This window comes from Spea bombifrons, chromosome 7, assembly GCF_027358695.1.
Source record: "Spea bombifrons isolate aSpeBom1 chromosome 7, aSpeBom1.2.pri, whole genome shotgun sequence".
Lineage (NCBI taxonomy): Eukaryota > Metazoa > Chordata > Amphibia > Anura > Pelobatidae > Spea > Spea bombifrons.
The window spans coordinates 5779801-5798451 of record NC_071093.1 but is presented as its reverse complement, the minus strand read 5'-3'; positions in this window follow the sequence as shown (position 1 = coordinate 5798451).

Below are 18651 nucleotides of genomic sequence, written 5' to 3'. Positions count from 1 at the left end.
GTATGTTTGTATTTTGCATTTCAATTACCATGTACAGCGATGGAATGAGGGCAACAGAGATGTGCATTTTACAATGTTCTTCTCTGTATCCTCCATTAATGAGGATAAACAAAGCCTCCCATTAGGACTTTTGTATCACCCCCCCTCCCTTTTTACTTTTTTTTTTTGTCTTTTTATACACGGAAGCCCCATTGACCCCAGGATAACAACAAAAACGCACTTTGTAGCAATTACAAAGAGAATCCCTTCAGATGAAAACTGGCATGGGGTTCAGGGGTTAATTTCTGGAACTGGAAGATTTGCATACAAATGAAAAATGATGGAATTTCTCTTCTAAATTTTCAATGTCATCAGCATCAAACAGCAGTAAGCGCTCCCTTGCTGTTTGAAGAATATTCATTACTTCTGTGGAAGGGGCACCTTGTTTGGAATTAATCACAATCGCAGGTCAATGACTTCATTTACCAAACTTCATCCGAAAGAGACACTCGCTCCGAGCTCTTTGCATCTTTATTCTGGCGGTCCAGTGTTTGGTGGGTTTTTCCCCCTTTTTCCTGATACAATGTATTGTGCCAAGTTATTGTATCAACATTTTAACTAGAGGCGATAAACAGGAATTTCGATCCAATATCCAATTAGAGGCTTCGTTATAACCCAAGTCTCCGAGAAAGCCCCAACCAGCAATATGGGAGATGACATGTATGTAGGCGCAACAATTATAGTATACTTAGGTCTGTGTATATGTATAGGAAGGATTCTGCTAAGGCTAATGGTCTCAAGCCCCATGCGTTAGCCCGTAAGCATAACCATAATACTCGTGTTTTCCTTCCATATGTATAAATCATATGAATACTATCATGTTTATTGTGCAAGTCACTTAGATATAGAGCATTTCAGTACATGAAACACATTGATACATACAAAATAATTTCTGTAGTGATTACATTGTTAGGACGCTAATGTATGGCACGGTCCTGTCCTATAAAAAATGCTGTATTTTATATTTAGTATTTAAAAATGTCTGTCTCTTCAGGCCTCTTCTCCACCTATGCAGTCCACCTTTTTAATATCCTGATCCCTCCATTCTATCTGGAATGTCTTCTGCGTTCTCTCCATTGTGGTTAACGTACTTTGTTCACCGGCACGGTTACTTAAGTTATATGTTTAACATTGTCTTCTGCCTCTGGTTCATGTCTGAGCGTTACTCTTACTTTATAAGACTTCTTCGTTTATATGTAAAACCGAAATGGGGCAATCCAACCAAGATCAGGAGATGTTTCCAGATATGAATTCAGAAACCTGAAAAATAGAATTTGTGACAAGGAAGACCGATCTGGCCCATCTTCCAGCCTGCTGTAAGACCCTAAAAAGTACTTGCTCCACAAAACTTGATTACACAGAAAATGTGACGAGTATCCATTTATTTCTAGGTGTATCTCTCACAACTTGCGAAACGGGATACTGTCTATCAGCTCTGTTTTTTTTCAAAATCATGGGGTCATTATCCTTTGTCTTTGGTAATCATGATGCTGGATCATTCAACTCACCTCGAATCAAGTTGCTATGGTAGTAGATTATAGATAATGCCATGAGATATTTGCAGAGATTTCCATGGAATCGGCAGAAAGAATGCACACATCATTCAGATCTGTCACAAATTCAAGTAACAATGTAGAGGAGTTTCGTAAACCCCTACCCTCCCAACCGCTAATAAAAAACACAATGTTCTTTCGGGCTTCGCGAGCAGTTCAGTTGAAGAAGCCAATCTGAAAATCTAAATTCTGGAAGCCTCAGCTGACCTTACCAAGGTCATCCATAGTTTTGCTTTTCTGACGCCACCCCAATCCAACCAATTCACGCCTCTATGCGTTATCTCGACAACTTGGTTATCCTAATAATGTGTAAAAATCACCCAAAAAACCCCCATTCACCCCTTTAATGAAGCCAAAGGCGAAATGCGTTAGGGCAACAGTCATAGTGAAAAAATTCCGGGGATAATAACTGTGTTTTATATTTGCCATATTTATTGTACCTTATTTGTTGGAAATAAAATTGCAATCTCATAATTTGAACCTATCTTTGGTGCTGACACCTATTATATTAATTACATATTCTATCACATGCCTTAATCTGCATATGCCGGGCTAGAATGAACATAAAAAGATACAGATTTTTACACATAAAAAGATACATTTTTGTCTGTATTATATACCATGTTGCCATTCTAGAGCAGGTCAGAAGGTCAGGGGTAAGTTGTTAGAAAGTAGCTGCCGGGGGGTTAGTTTTGCGTCTAATATAAAGTCGTTCTCTATAAAGTCAATTAAAAATATTTTTATCTTATAAACCGGAACCGCTGATAAATGAACAAAAAAAAAAAAAAGATTAAAAAAAAGCACTTGTGTATGGTGCAAAGGGCAAAGGCATAATTAGCGACACTGTGCGGCGTTTAGCCCGGGTCCCTCAGTGGCGGCGGAGTGTGGCTACAGCAATCTGGAAGTCGATTTCATCCCTGGGTGCGGAGAAATGCAAACTTCAAAGAAAAATGTTATATCTCTCAACCCCAGCTCATGAGTGTTTTGGATGTGTAATATAGAAGGGTTTAGCAATCCCTGCTGAGAAAAGGGCAATTTGACACTGAAACTGCTATTAAAGCACCATAAAAACACTGACTTTAGATAACTGCTCAATATCATAGCACACATTCCCCATGAAATTGATGAAGTATGTTTGGTCACTTTTATTTTCATATAAAATGTAATTTTTTTTATATTTTTTTATTAAGTCGTAGATGCGTTTCAGAACTCGTACATAAAACCGCGCAGTGTCTGTATCGCATTGTAGACTCGGGATAAAGTGGGATTTGTTTGGTATTTTCATCTGTTCTGTTTGTACATTTAAGGGGGCTCTTTAATTCACATTAGTCGCGGCGTGCCCGGAGCTTGTCTTACATACGTTACTATGATCTTTGCCCAGGTTTGCGTGTTACGTCATGTGTTTTTGATGGAAGAAGCTATTCTTTTTTAAAGCGATCCCCTTTGTCTTGGGTGGGAAATCCAAACTGGTTGAGAATGATGTGAGTCTCGTTGCAACAGCTGGAGATTAAATATTTTGGCAACCTCTTTTCTTTGTGGTTGTGTTCTCTCAGACTCAATAAGTCTAACATTCACCGATAAAATATTTACTCAGATCTGGGAACCTGCTGGGAAAGACTACCTGGGGCTCTCCTTATTCTGGGAGAGTGGCTTTGCTAGGAGGTAGATACCTGGTGGGCCGCCAGCCGACAGCGACACATACTCACCCAACCTGCCGCCCCAGTGTGCTGCTGCCAGCTGGATATATACGCGATCATTAAAACATAGGATACAACTGCGCATGTCCAGCCACACTTACGTCTTCATGTGGCCTTAAAGTGCCAGGGCCAACTCATCATTGCCAGTCCAGCCCTGGTACGTGTAGAAGTAAAGGTCAAGTGGTCGTAGCCCAACATCACTTCCCAGCCCAGAGATAGAGGAAAGTAACAAAGACCCATCCAACTAGCACTCACCTTCTTCTTGGGGTGTTGCTTCATTCAGGGGACAGGGCTAGCCATGCATGGAGTGGGACCAAGACATTAGACCCTAGTTGGAGAAGAAGGTGGTAGCAGACAGGGTGGAACCTAGGTGGGGAGTGGGCATGTCCACATGTCCCACAGAGAGACTCTGGGTCAAATCTGGAAAGTTCCCACATATGATTATGACCCTATTCCCCCATTTCCACAATTCTGTTCTTAGTTCCTCTCCATCTATCCACCTATCCATCTATCTATCCATCTATCCATCTATCTATCATCTATCTATCTATCTATCTATCTATCTATCTATCTATCCATCCATCCATCCATCTATCTATCATCTACCTATCTATCTATCTATCTATCTATCTATCTATCTATCTATCTATCTATCTATCTATCCACCTATCCATCCATCTATCTATCTATCTATCTATCTATCTATCTATCTATCTATCTATCTATCTATCTATCTATCTATCTATCTATCTATCTATCTATCTATCTATCCATCTATCTATCTATCTATCTATCTATCCATCCATCTATCCATCTATGTATCCCTGATACCCAGCAAACCTTCCGAGGGGTATGAGGATATCACAGGGTTCTACAGCCATAAAAGTCACCATAATGTGTGTAGAAACAGCAGGAATTGTTTCACGTGACGCAGGGAAAGTGCAAAACAGGTTTTTGTTTTGGCAATTAAGTCTCATTGGTCTTATTCACATTTAGAAAAAAATATGCCAAGTTTCCACTTTCTAACAGTTTTATCCCAAAGCCCTTTAAGTTAAGTGTTCTTTTACGAGCCCTGCTTGTATTTCCCAGTCAACATAATGTGAAAATCTATATTTCCATTTTTTTTATTGAAGAGCCCAGCTGGAATAACACCTTGTAGAAATTATGATGCTGAGTACTTAACACTCTGGTGAACATTTTTTTCCAACTCTTCCAAGTCTTTAAACAGAATTGTTTAAGCTTTGTACTAATTCTCTTACCTGGTTACAAGTGACGACTCCCATGATCCTAAACTGGTCCACCATGGTATTGAGCCCTAAGGTTTATCCCTTTTTTATCTCATGAACTATGTACGTTAAGGTTAATGCCCATTTCAATAAAAGGGGTTAATTCTCTGGGATTTTTGGATCTCTTCATCGGTTCAGGTTATGGATCAGCATGGCGGGCAAACACCAGGAATATATTAATCAGCTGAGTACGACACCCTAGGAAATATTAACCCTTTGAATGCATATGGTAAACAGGTGTCAATCACTGATCTGGAATACAAAAGGTTATGTTAGGGAGAAACTGTTATGATCTGTTTCATTACCTTCCCCATTTTCAGGATAAACCAAAATAATGAAAAATGGGACTTAACTTGGTGTCAAAGTACACAGCGTCAATCTGAAAATGATGTTATGGCGCACACTATAATAATTATATATGGTTTCCAACAACTCAAATTAATGGGGGATCTATAGCAGCATTTTATCCATAAGTGTTTTTAATAAATATCGTTTGAAGCGGGATGTGTAATTCACTTGTAATTCTTCTCAGACCAAACCTAGGCCTTTTACAGAAGATGGAAAGATGGCGCAACCAAAATGGAAATTCTAAAGAGAAATCATAATTATTAAACTTAAAATGTTTCAGAATTAATAAAATAAATAAAGCATTTATTGTGTTTGGATTATACTTTTTTGCTTTTGCGGCAGTCAAAGGGGAGACAATGTATAAAACCACTAAAATGCAACAAAACGGAAAGGAGAATGGAAAAGTACAGTAAAAGCTGAGTACTCTATAGTAACGGCATTAAAAAAAAATCTAATTTGGTATTAGCAAGGAAAGAATATGTTCTCTAAACATTTTACCATGAATGAAATTACAACAAAAAGTCTGGAGGGTCATCATGATGATGCCTTGCCATGGCATAAAACAGATTTGCCAAGAAGCCACTCACTCTTGGTTCATGGTTTTCCTATGGAAAGTGGGAAAAATGACATGTGATCATAAGAATATCCAGAAAATTCCTTCTTGTAAGGTTATTGGCTTTGGTTAGTGGTCCAACGATGGCAGGTTTAGAGTCAACGTGCATTGTGAGTGACATGAAACCTTTGATGTTACCTGTTACACACTTTGCTTTAAGTTCCAAGCGTCATCATGAATGGAATATAAGAACTTCAGTAATTATCACTCATTCTTTAGCAACTTAAAGGCGTAATTGTATTATTTTGTTCAGAGATACAATATCTTTAATGTGTGTTGCTCACTCTCCTACCACAATGGAGGTTACTTATCAATCTACAAGTATGAGATACGCATTAAAATGCAGCGAGACATTTGTTCACAATTTGCTCCTTTCTCCAGCTGTCAAATCAATGTTTAAATGCATGGAATTCATAATAAACATTTTGCAAGTCGTCTAAATATGAAGTATCAGAAGACAATCGAGACGGATCATTATAACTTGGCTGAAATAAATGGCGAAACGGAAAATGGTCACCGCGACGTAATTCAGAATGTTTGAAAATGATTTCCCCTTTCAGATGTAATGGGGTCTATTTACTAAGGAGCAGTTATTATGAACGCTGGTCCCCCATCCATTGCGATAAGATTACCTCATCAGTGGGATGGAATTCTGGGAGAAAGACGATGGGAGTTATATTGCGTAAAGGAAGCCTCCGCTCACCATCTGTGGCATATTCTTGCCTAGGCCGACCGAAGTGTTTCACCTTGTCCTACCACTAAACCTGTATATAAGCTGGCTAGACATTTTCAGCCATTGACATACCTAGGTATGGCCCAAGGATGGCTGCCAAGAGCTCCCCCTCTACTAGGGGTGTAGCTTTAATAAGGGGGTGTGGCTAGCCCTTTAAATGGGCAGGGAATGGGTGGAGTCTAGGCAGGTAGTAGGCATTAACAAATACTCTTTGCCTGCCCAGAGACTGAAGATAGCTCAGGAGAAAGAAGCTCCAAGTATGAATCTCGTCAAGTTCCCAGGTATGGACCTTGGCTAGTGACCAAAGAGATGAAACATATGGAGACAAGTATTAAGTAGAGTTGCCACCTCATATGTTTTGCTGGTAGGCTTGTAAAAATAAATATATGTATTCTCTGTGTCTACAAGCATAGCTTGGCTCTTCAAAAGCCATATCTAGTGCTAGCCCTAGCGTTTCTTGATGTTAAGGTGAACCAGGTCTCCAACACACGAAACCTTCATAGCCAGAAGGGTTTTATCATAGGCCTGGTGCTATACCTGACCCCATGTAACATGTAATTTTCTTACAGTTAAAGATCCCTGCAAAGGGACATTAAAAAAAATGAATCCAGCGCCGGTTCCTTTGACCACAAATGTTAGCACCGGATTAGTCATGTAATTGCAAAGCTTTACATGTTAGATGATAATTGAAAAATATGTTTGAGATTTGGAATCCTCCATGTTTGGAACATCAGAGTAACTGAGATTCCGCATTAAGAGAGGGCGCTGCATCTGGGTGTTACTTAAACTTCCATTACCTTTCTAACAGCCGTTTTGGCTTCCGATAGACTGAGATCATAGAAATAATGTACTTTCTGGAAGCCCATCTACTGAATAAAAATGGAACAATTATATGAAAACGAGGAATTATGTTTGCACATAATTAATTGGGGAAGCTATTATTCTATAATATTTTGTTTAATCACCTAAAAATAAATGACATTTTTTATAGATGTTTCATGATTATGAAGGCTGAATAACTAATCCTTATGTTATGAGTCACTCCCCTCCGGTTTTGCATTTACAATGTATCAATTTACTACAGAGAACATGAATTAATTAATAATATTGCTTAAAATAAATATGCATGCAATAAAAACGAAAGTACATTTTTTTTTCACGCCACTATAAAATAAACGGCACTGGTTTATTTTAGTAAACTTTCTCTGTAGGTGACTACGTTAATCGACAGCATCTAGTGAACTTCTTAAAGGGACATCCCAATAAAAATAACATCTAATTTTCCCCTCTAATATAATTGTTGTAAGTTAATGAATGGCTGGGTTGGTATATATATTGTATCTCAATCCCCTCCAGAATATTGACCTCTATGGTAAAACTTTAGAGAAGGACGCAAGACACAAATTCATATGACTGGATTGGAAGGAAGTCAAGGCAAAGACTCACCTTGACTGTCCTTGTGGACTTCTTCTTTATATGAATGAGAGAAATGCTTCTATCTTGCTATTGATACACATCCGTGTTAATCATCCCCAACTCTGATCAATGGAACATCTGAAAGAAGATGAGAACCTGTATTACGGTATAAGGCTTAATTCATGCATATGTCCTCTAGATAAGTGGTAGAGGTCAATACAGTGAAGGAACTTAAACATATATGGGATAGGAATACGGCTCCTGAATCTAAGACGAGGCCAACAACTGATTAAGGTTTGGGTCTTTACAGCTGGAAAAATTATATGTTTGTAGTCTTTGTTATAAGCCCCCTTTAACACCTTTATAATTCTAGCAAGACATACATTCAGCACCATTTTTGGTCACCTTGCATACTTACCGACACAACCCACCAGTTTCTTATCAAGTAACCATAAATCTTACAACAAAGTGATATCAAAGACCATGTGTGTAACATTTATGAGATCAACACACCACGCCAGGTGTTCCAGACGGAAATCCGTCGATAAATAAATACTCTGCCGGTTGTAAAAGACACAATTGGCTTGGATATCAGGAGCCAACTTTGAACGCAGAAGTACACGAGAAATAATCTTCTATTAGAATTTTTTTTCTATTGAAATGATTCCTGTAGCGTAATAAAATGCACCTATTTTGGTTCATTTGCATGCAACAACCCAAGATCATAATATAGCATACATTAGCTTGTAAATGATCACAGGCACGCCGTTATTAAAAGGCAGAGGATAAGCATATGCAAAATGTCTACTAATTATATGAAATTATAGGTATTCTGCGGAACTCGACGTCTTGCAGCCCCCTCTAAACCAATACTGAATTAATAAGTTCATAAATCAGATTCATAACAAAATTAATATTGGTTAATGTAGTGTTTCAGGTAAGGAAATGTATTCATATGAAACGAGGAGATGTTTTAGCTGCGCAATGCTGTTTAAGATCACAATTAACTGATTGTATTATATATTCATCTGCGGGTTTTTTTTTTCTTTCCCTTTTTAATGAGTTAATGTCATTCCAATCTATAACCCTGCAATAACTTTCCATATAAAGGCTACATTTTGTAAAATGAATCCCATCATATTAGAAACAATTTCAAGGTGCTATTTGTGTAATAGATGAAGAATTTGGCATGATTACATTCATGTTATGGCTTTTACTAGTCGTAATGTGTAATTCCTGTAAGACTTGGTTCAAAGATGAACAATAGCGTGATAAGTTAATTATAGAATAACAATGGAGTTGGAATGTAGTTTTTTTAATATACATATATATATATATATATATATATATATATATATATATATATATTTTTTTTTTATTAACAATTTCTTTGTTAATAGCTCCAAAAAGAAAAACTTGTATTTGTTCGTATTCTCTACCCAGGTCGCTTCAACAAACAAATGTTGACCAATTAAGTTAATAAGCACCTAGCGCTTGATATACAAACTGCCATTTTTACCGTTGCCACCTCTAAGCAGAATACGAAGTCAATGTTCTCACGTTAAGCAGATGTGCCGATATGGCTAGCAGTCACGGGAGTGGAATCATTTCACATGTTTTGCCTATGCAGGTCATTGCTCTTTATGGGTATATTTTGAATTATGGACGTCAGCCCTTTATGACCTTTGAAGCCGCTATAAACCCGTAGCAGCATCGTTATTTGATGAGCTAGCGATAGAATAATATCCAGCGTTCCTGGAGTTCCTGTAGTTGCCATTAACCGACTGCTGTTAGCTGTCAATTAACATTTATTATCAATTAGTTCATCAAATTGATTGGCTGGCAGGACCTTAACCAATTTTATAAAAATGCATTTCAGGATTCTCTGACAAATAATGCTAAACTATAAAATATTATGTTATAGAACGTATGAATATATATATATGTATATACACACACATACATACAATATACAGTATATATATATATATATATATATATATATATATACTGTTATTTATTTTAACCCCTTAATGACAATGGGCGGTCCCTAAACCCATTGAAAATAATGTATTTTGAGCCCGTACATGTACGGACTTTGTCATTAAGGGGTTAAATATAAGCTCCTGATATCTAATTGGGGAAGAGTTGTGTGATATGATATTGTGGTTTAATAACAGAATGGCCATAGGTTGCTTGACCCCGTTATATATGAAAAACTGATATCAAGTAAATATAGGCAGAATTTACATATATTATCTATCTATCTATCTATCTATCTATCTATCTATCTATCTATCTATCTATCTATCTATATCTATCTATCTATCTATTTATCTATCTATCTATCTATCTATCTATCTACGTATCTATCTTTTATGTTCTTTCTATTAAAATGCAAAAAGCGGTAAGAATCTGAGCATTCTATTTAGATGATACATTTTAACATATGACTGGTAGATATGAATTTCTCTCTTGTCCAAACACAGAGACAAACATTGGATTTTTCCACTTTCTCCGCTATTTCATGTTACATTGCTGTCTGCAAGTTGACCCCTAAAATTTTGACCTAAATATGGCTGAACAGCTCAACACGTGACCCGCGTGGTGTCTCCTGTTATGGCCTTAAGCCATATCAGATGCTCTGTTAGTGGGAACGGCACAGATGCTACCAGATGGCCAGCATATTGTCCAGAGATGACCCATGTATAATTGCTTAAAAGTTCAATACATTCAGGTTTTGGATTTAATTGCATTGACCACCTTACCTACTGCTGCTCGATGATTTAATTTCCTTAAGGTGGAGAACATCTCTGTAACATCTCTAGGAACACGAGTCCTAATATAAAACTGGTTTCAAATTTAACAACTGCATCCAAAGAGCCATTCCGCACATTATTTCCCCCAACTTTACAAAAAAAATAGTTTTTCCATCTAAAACAAATGGCAGACCTTTTTAAGACTTTTTTCTCCAAATGATTAAAAGATGAGAGACACTATGACCGAAGATGAAGGGACACAGCTTATTCTTTTGTTTAGCAAAATAATTCTTGTAAATAAAATACATTTTGTGTTTTTCTTCTTAAATTAGAAACTGTTGTGATCATAAAAAAAATCATGTTAAAAAAATCACTCCAAATATTATTCCAAATAATTATTCCAAATAATACTGATTTTTAGCTAGAATTGTAGAAATACTGAAGATAGATAGATTCAAAAACAAACATTTTATTTTTAATATTGCATGATGGTGTTACACAAATATATTTCTTCATTTAGGAAGAAGTATGTTGATTTATAGATATTATTATTATTATTATTATTATTATTATTATTATTATTATTATCATCATCATCATCATCATCATTATTATTATTATTATTATTATTATTATTTAACCAAACATAAGTTGTTCCTTTCCCTCTTTTTACTCTTTTGTGATAATGCTCCAAAAAAGCAGATTGTGCTCTTTTTTTTTAAATAAGGCCTTTTTTACGTTATACATTTTTTTTTATTGAAAATGCCACTTTTCACAAACTTATTTCCACTAAATTCCAAGCCGTACAGAGTGCATCTGTAGTATCATTAGCAGATGGAGGGTATTAGACAAAACAAATCATATTTTATTTTTCTGGCCACATACAATATGTCTGTATTAGCTTTAAATGGAAATGATGTTTGTCAGGCTAGGAATAATCCATGACCAAAATTAAATGCTATAATGCAGAGGAGACTTTCAAATAAATGTACTCAATGAATCGGTCCACCTTAATTCCAAAATGAACCACTTGCAATTATGTCAGCTACTTAAATTTATTTGCAGGCGGTTCAATTCATATTGATCATAAGTCGACCTTACAATGACCTTGAACAAAGGTACTCTGTAGCTGTTATGGATATGATCAATACCGGAGAGCAATTGCCTATACCTAGTTACTGATAAATGAAGTTTAAAGGTATACTATTTTCAGAAGCTACAATAATAACAGCTCATTTAGTCGGCTGTTTGTGAAAGGTTTAATATTGATACATGTTGGAATAATGAGATCCGAAGGCATTTCCGAAACGGCAGAAAACAATGGGGTTCACGGTAACCGTACGTTAACAGGGAAAAATCATTAGTTTCAAACTATGTAAAAAGGGATCCTACGATCAAAAGGAATATAATGATACAACAGTGGACCAAACGGTTTGTTCTGTAAGGCTCACTAACCCTTCGTGCAACTGGAAGAATATTATCTTGTAAATATCAATATTAAATGTGATAAAATAAAACATAAAAAAATATATACTTAAGGTGACAGAATTAAAAAAAAAATAGATTATTGAATTAATGTATTTATTTATTTATTTATTTTGATGTCGAGCATCCATGATTCTCAGATCTTTGGAATTTTGAAAACTGTATAATGTACACATTTTTTTCAAAATAATTCTTACTCTTTTTTTTTTTTTTTACATAGAGGGTTTCTTTTTCACTACCTGCCGGCACATCGAGGGTTAAATTCCCTGGTTTTCTACATACGGCATTCCATCATAATGTTCTGCTTTTGTTAAGTTCTTTGCCTTTCTAAATCTCTTTATTTTTTTTTTCTAGTTCATATTTAAAGGAGGAAAATGGGTCTGAGAGTATTTTAATTTAAAATGGACAACACTTACACCTCGACCTGTAGAAAGTCCCCACTTGACAGGGTCTCCATTGTTCGGTCGCTTATGACTTCGTGGACCAAAAATCTCGATTGGCATTTTAGACTTCTTCTAATCACAAGGGCAGATGAGACCTAACAAATAATAAACTTTCTGCATAATAAACCTACCAGCTGTAGACATCTATTTTTAAGGAGGTCGGAAGTAGATCAGTATAACCAGCCTCGTGCACTTGGCTACACTTGGTTGAATGTGGTATGGAATCTTTGGAGATATGTTTGCAAAGGCCCATTACAGGCAAGAACCCACCGCCATCTTACATTCCTAATCAGAAATAAAGGCTTGATTGAGTTAATTCTAAGACAAAAAATGCATTTCGAATACAAGGGTTAGTGTGACATAGTGCAAAAATAGTGTAAAATACTCATACATCAGTACATGCTAGATTTGGTGGTTCGTACGTAGCCAAGAAAAGGAGGTCAGACCTCTTACCAAGTAGATGAAGAGGAAGAAATACTTGGGCCCACATTCACTCCCACACACTCTCACACTGTCATTCTCTTTCACCCTCTCTCCCACGCTCCCTAAATGTTTCCCCCACCTTCTCTGCCGACCGCTTCCGCGTCTTCTTCATCTACCATCTTCTATCTTTTATCTTCTTTTTTGTCCCTTGTCTTCTCTCGTCTCTTTTACCTTCAATCTGCTATCCTCCATCTTCTATCTTCATCCGCATCTCTGCAGACATTACCCGGCAGGAACTTCCGCCAAGATGGTCTGAGACAGTGACCGGTTCCATACTCAGCATTAGGTGGTTCCCAGAGAATCACAAAGCTTCTTTAACAAAACACATTAGGTGCCAAGCTTCTTCCATGGCACCCACCGTGTGAGTTCCTAGGATCTTTGGAGATATGTTTAGGGAGAGGAACGTCCTCTCCCTAATGTCATTGAGTTTGCTTTCCAGGGATCTCAACACAACCTGTGCAAAATGACATGGCCAGAACAGGTGCAATGAAGTCTCCTCCGCTAAGATGTCTGAAGCTTCATCACACCTTAAAACGCAGAAAGGTCCTTAGGGGGAGGCCTCCCTGGAGTCCATGCTTTTGTGTCTAATGGTCAGCCTGCTCGACTCCACATTAGCCTAAACGGTCTCTGTTGTGTCATCAGAGAGCCCCAAAAACCTGCTCCATGATGTCCCTGACCCTCATGAGCTTATTGGTGACCCTAGGGGACCAGAAGACTGGTTAAACACCCTCCAGTTGTTGTTTTTCCACAAACATTCTGGGAATTTTTATTTTGCCTGTTATACATAAATACAAATGTCACTTAACCAAAGAGTTTCCCCTTTTATCTGACGCTGAAATGATTAAAGATATACACGGAGTATATGCGACAACAGAGCGAGCGAAATCCTTGGAACAAACTGTGCTTCAAACTATAACACAACAATTTATGGGTAAACTCATATAATTGCGCTAACATTTGTACATTAATAAGCTTGCGAGTAGACGCATTAGTCAGCATTCTGGGAAGTCACAGAATTTTGAAGAACTGTAAATATTTCTTATTGCTGCCCTTAGCACAAATTAAATACAATCTTTTATTTTTATGATATTCTTTTTGAGAATTTTAAGTAGTTTATAGATTGCAAAGGGTTTAGCAAAGCCAGCGAGTTACTTGGTGGTGGTGGTGGGGGGGGGGTTTATAAGTGAATCAGAAAAATATTTTCTTTATTTTTTGTCCTTTATTTTTTCCCTTTTTGTGGCGTAAGGTATAGAAATTTGCTTAAACTTTGGACATTTATGACTTGCTGGCATTGCTATGTACTATGGATGACGATAATGAGTATATATATATTACAGAAAGGCTGTGAATTGCTTCTTTTTGTACAAGGGTTTGTGAAGTGTTATGGATACAGAAGTTCTCTAAATGTGTGATCTCACGATAGTTTGTGTGAATTATATATTATTATTATTATTATATATATCGTTAATGCTACAAAATTAAAACTAAACAAGCTGGTGCGTCATAGAAGTCATTCAACTAACTTTCTACAATGACCTTTGGATTAAGGACTATCAAAGCAAGAGAGGTCATGGGATGCGGTGATATTAGCTGTCATCATTAGCTCATCATACAACACACCATGAAGAAGACGCTTCCATTTTAGTCGTGCCGTTCGACGCGTAGTTATGCGGTTGAGCTTTACTAAGACTCTTGTGTGCCTTTGTGACCCTATTGACAGCTATCTATAATATTAAGGCATTTAAAAGCCCCGTTATGTGCCCATCTTGTGGTGTTACAGTGGGATTGTGACCCTCAGCAGCGGAGAAGACACATGTCGGGCCAAACACATCTCCTGTATGGAAAATGACTTGGGGTGAGAAATGGGGTAAATGCATATTGGGAGTATAATGCAGAATCCCTGCATGGATTTGCAAGAGGAACACCGAGTCAATTAAAGGGACCTCTAAGCTATCGAATGCATTCAAACGCCCCCTGATGGCTGCCGTGTCTCTTTACTGATTACCGGGGCGTTCTGTAGACTCCTAGATTGTTACATTTTCTTCAGGGATACACGAGTTACAAGATATTCATATCAGGAGCCATTTGTTTTGGGATTACAAGCAAAATGACTCGTAATCTGACACCCACTTCTAGGCATATGTCCCCAGGAGGATACTACCTACATTTAGCTAAATTCTATCTTCGGTTGGTCTTCATACCTCAGGGACCATTAATCCTTTAGTAATTTAATACGTGTCTGTCTAATTCATAAACCTGAGACGGTGTCGATGATTTGCTAACGTTGTTTTGTTCAACCTGAACATCTCAAACCAAGCTGTTACTAGAAGAAAGCCGGTTACAAGGAGCTTTAAATTACCTTAGCTCACCTCAGGCTTGAGGAGCAGGTGGTACAAGATGCTGCATCCAGATGCTCATAACTTAAGTAGGCAACATTGGCAAGAAATATTCATACATACATACATAAATATACACATACATACATACATACATACATACACACATACACACATACATACATGCATACACACATACACACATACATACATACATACACACACACATACATACATACATACACACATGCGCATGCTTACACTTACACTCTGTACTTATAGACAAATGCATACATAAAGCATAATTGTGTAAAAAAATGTAAAAAAAAGTAAAAATCACTGGTCCTGCACGCACGCTGCATGGATTTTTTCGGCATAACATTAATCTGACACTATATAGAAACAGATACCTGTAAATGTTAAAATACGGCTTATATGGGGGTCTGGTTTAAACCCATGGGGGTCTGCAGCCCCTGCCTGAAGTGTCTAACTGACATACAATCCCTGACAAATATGTCGTTTTCATAAAATTTTAGTATTTTAACCCTCAAGATTTAGAAAATGAGCTACGGTCTACCACATGCACAAACACTGGTTTTCGTTAAAAAAAATGTATTATTTATTATTTTAATATTTATTAGACTGGCCCTTTCATATTAGTTTTTAAACTCTCTTCTTAGCGTAATAAAAATATACGTTGTTACGAGTTTAATGCAGGAACAGCTGTAAAATTTAGTTTTAGATGATATACGGCAGAACTTGGAATTAAAAAAGCAATAACAATTTGTTTTAATAGTATCTTAATTAATACCGAATTACAATGCAAATGCTATGGAAGGACATGCGACAACCGCTCGAAATGCCAAATTAGTTCTTTATGACCAGTGTTGTTAAAATCAATACTAAATGAATACATAATGATGAGATACTTAGAATGAAGAGTGACCACACTGAACAATAAAATCGCCCATCACTTCCCTTATCTCTAATATGCTAATAAAATATTCCCAACAAGCTGAGGCAAGCAATAAAAATATGTATATACATTTATTACACTGTTCATTTTCTCAATATACGTCATCATTTCATGTTTTACTGCGGATTTCTTATACGACGCAGTAGAAGGGACAGATATATAAAACCGAAAATTGACTGCATATAAGAATATTTTGGTTCATCTGGACCTGTATTGTGTTCACAATAGCTTTGCGTCAAACTGTTGAATATTCCCTCATTGTATTAGCCCATTCCTCTGCTCTTGGAAGGCTGTTCCACTGATCAACCACCTTTGTATGAAATGATTCATTGACTTTCTGGTTATAGATGATGACCTCTTTTGAAATCAGGCCTGGACTGGCTATCTGGCATTCGGGGCAAGTGTCTGGTGTCTGGTGGGACATTGGGACGTTGGCCAACGACACCCCATACTGCAGTATGTAGCCAGGGGCTGGATATGCCCGGACGAGCACTTAAAACATAAAAACATAGCATGCGGCCGTGCATACCCAGGCCTCCGCCACATGGTTATTTGGATACCGGAAGACTGGGGCAAGGGGGGGATCGCGTCCCAAACCCCTAACTTAGAAGGTCCTGCAGAGTCACAGCTTACTGCACCTCTCCCTCACACGTGGTCTCTGCATCAATGAGTGAAGTATAGCTTTAAGTTATGATGTCAAACCCCCTGTACCCTACTAAAGCAAAGCAAAGACCAAAATCATGAGAGAGAGAGAGAAAGCCGGACCTCTGCTCGCCCCTAACCAAGAAAGGGAACAAAGAGGTCTTGCAAACCATGATGGCAGCCGTGGATTGGCTGATCAGAAGGACCTATCCTTTAATCTTAATTTTTCCCTCCCCGGTGCAAACGTTTAAATGTATCAGAATGAAACAGCAGCTGATACTCTATTCTCCTAATTTATGGACGTCTCGGATCGCATGCCATCGTCTTGATACAGAAGGTGCGGGTCAAATTTTGGGAGCCGAGCGGAGAGTGACTCCTATTTTCGTGGCTGGTCCTTCTTGTGTTGAAATAGTTAACCGGAGGCCTTGTATGCCTGATGGGGAAAAAAAAAAAGCTGATATTTCTTAAGTGTGGAGATGATCGTAATTAAACCGTGTGTACAGACTGTGTTTTCAGATAAGTAATTAATTGCATTTCCTTGGAATATTAATTTAAAATAGAATTCGGGGATTCTCAGATTCTTTGAACTGAATGGAAGAGACGGGAACATATTCACGAAGCGCAGATTATAAAGTGGCTGCCGAGACTTGTTTCTAATAGAAAGAGAGATAATAATTTCCCATTTTCTGCTAGTTTCAGCCGATTTATGAGATTTAAAGGGACACTTTAAAATTTCCTTTTTTTGGGGAAATACTGCTTCTTCTTTTACCTCGAGTGAAATGACCTAATATGGGCAGGAATAAGCTAAACAAAATAAATAACTAAATAAATAAATAAACACGCCAAAAATAGGTAAAAGTAGACATTTTCTTGCATTTTTCAGCTCAATAATAGAGAAATGTGTATTTGACTGAAAACGATGACATTTTCCGCAAGTTGTTTCCCCTTTAAAAGCCCAAATCACATTATAGCGTTTCTCTGCCCCTTTAACGCGTAAATGACATGGGATCCTACACTCATTACAACGCTGATTAGATTAAGCGTCTCCGTCGTATGGTTTACAGAGACTCTGAGATAAAGAGTGGTGGAAAAAGAGACCTTTTTTTTTCATTTTTTTGGCAAAGCCGGCGCGTTCTATTGAGCACGCTTTCACCGGGTTTGCGTTGACAAACATGTGATATTCAATTTAGCAGAACAAGCCAGGGTATTCTGAATAACGCTATGTTTTTCCCAGAGGGTGTTTTTCTCCATTAGATTTTAATTTAGACATGCCAGATCAACTTAACCTTATTTTGGTGAATTCTGCTAGGAAACGCTGAGAACGTCCCATCTGCATTGCTGTGATATTTTGCCCTTTGTGGTTTTTGGAAGCACGATTCTGGCCCGTTTGACTTTCTTTTCTTTTCCTTTTTTTTTTTGTTGCAAAAAAATAAAAAATAAATTAAATGTAACTTAAAAAAAAGCAAGCGCTAACGCTTACGGAGTCAGAGAGGCATTAAACTGTAGCGATAGATGAGATATGCACATTTATGGTTTGGGGTCAGATGGTTTTTATTTTATATATAATTTTTTTTGCTTCCTTTTTTACAGTAGAAAATAGTTCTACTGTAAAGTATTTTTTTTTAAGTAGAAAGATATTCGGGACAGAAGAACTTGTTCTACAGGAGTAGCTTTATACACATCTACGGTGTTATTGCACTGACGATTGATGTTTTTGGTGCTCAATTCAAACCTGGTTTTATCTCAGATATGACGGATCCCTTTTGTCGCTGGGGACAGGATTCATACAAAAAGTGAGATGGAAAATGTAATTTTGTTACCTACGTAGTACAGAAGACCAGC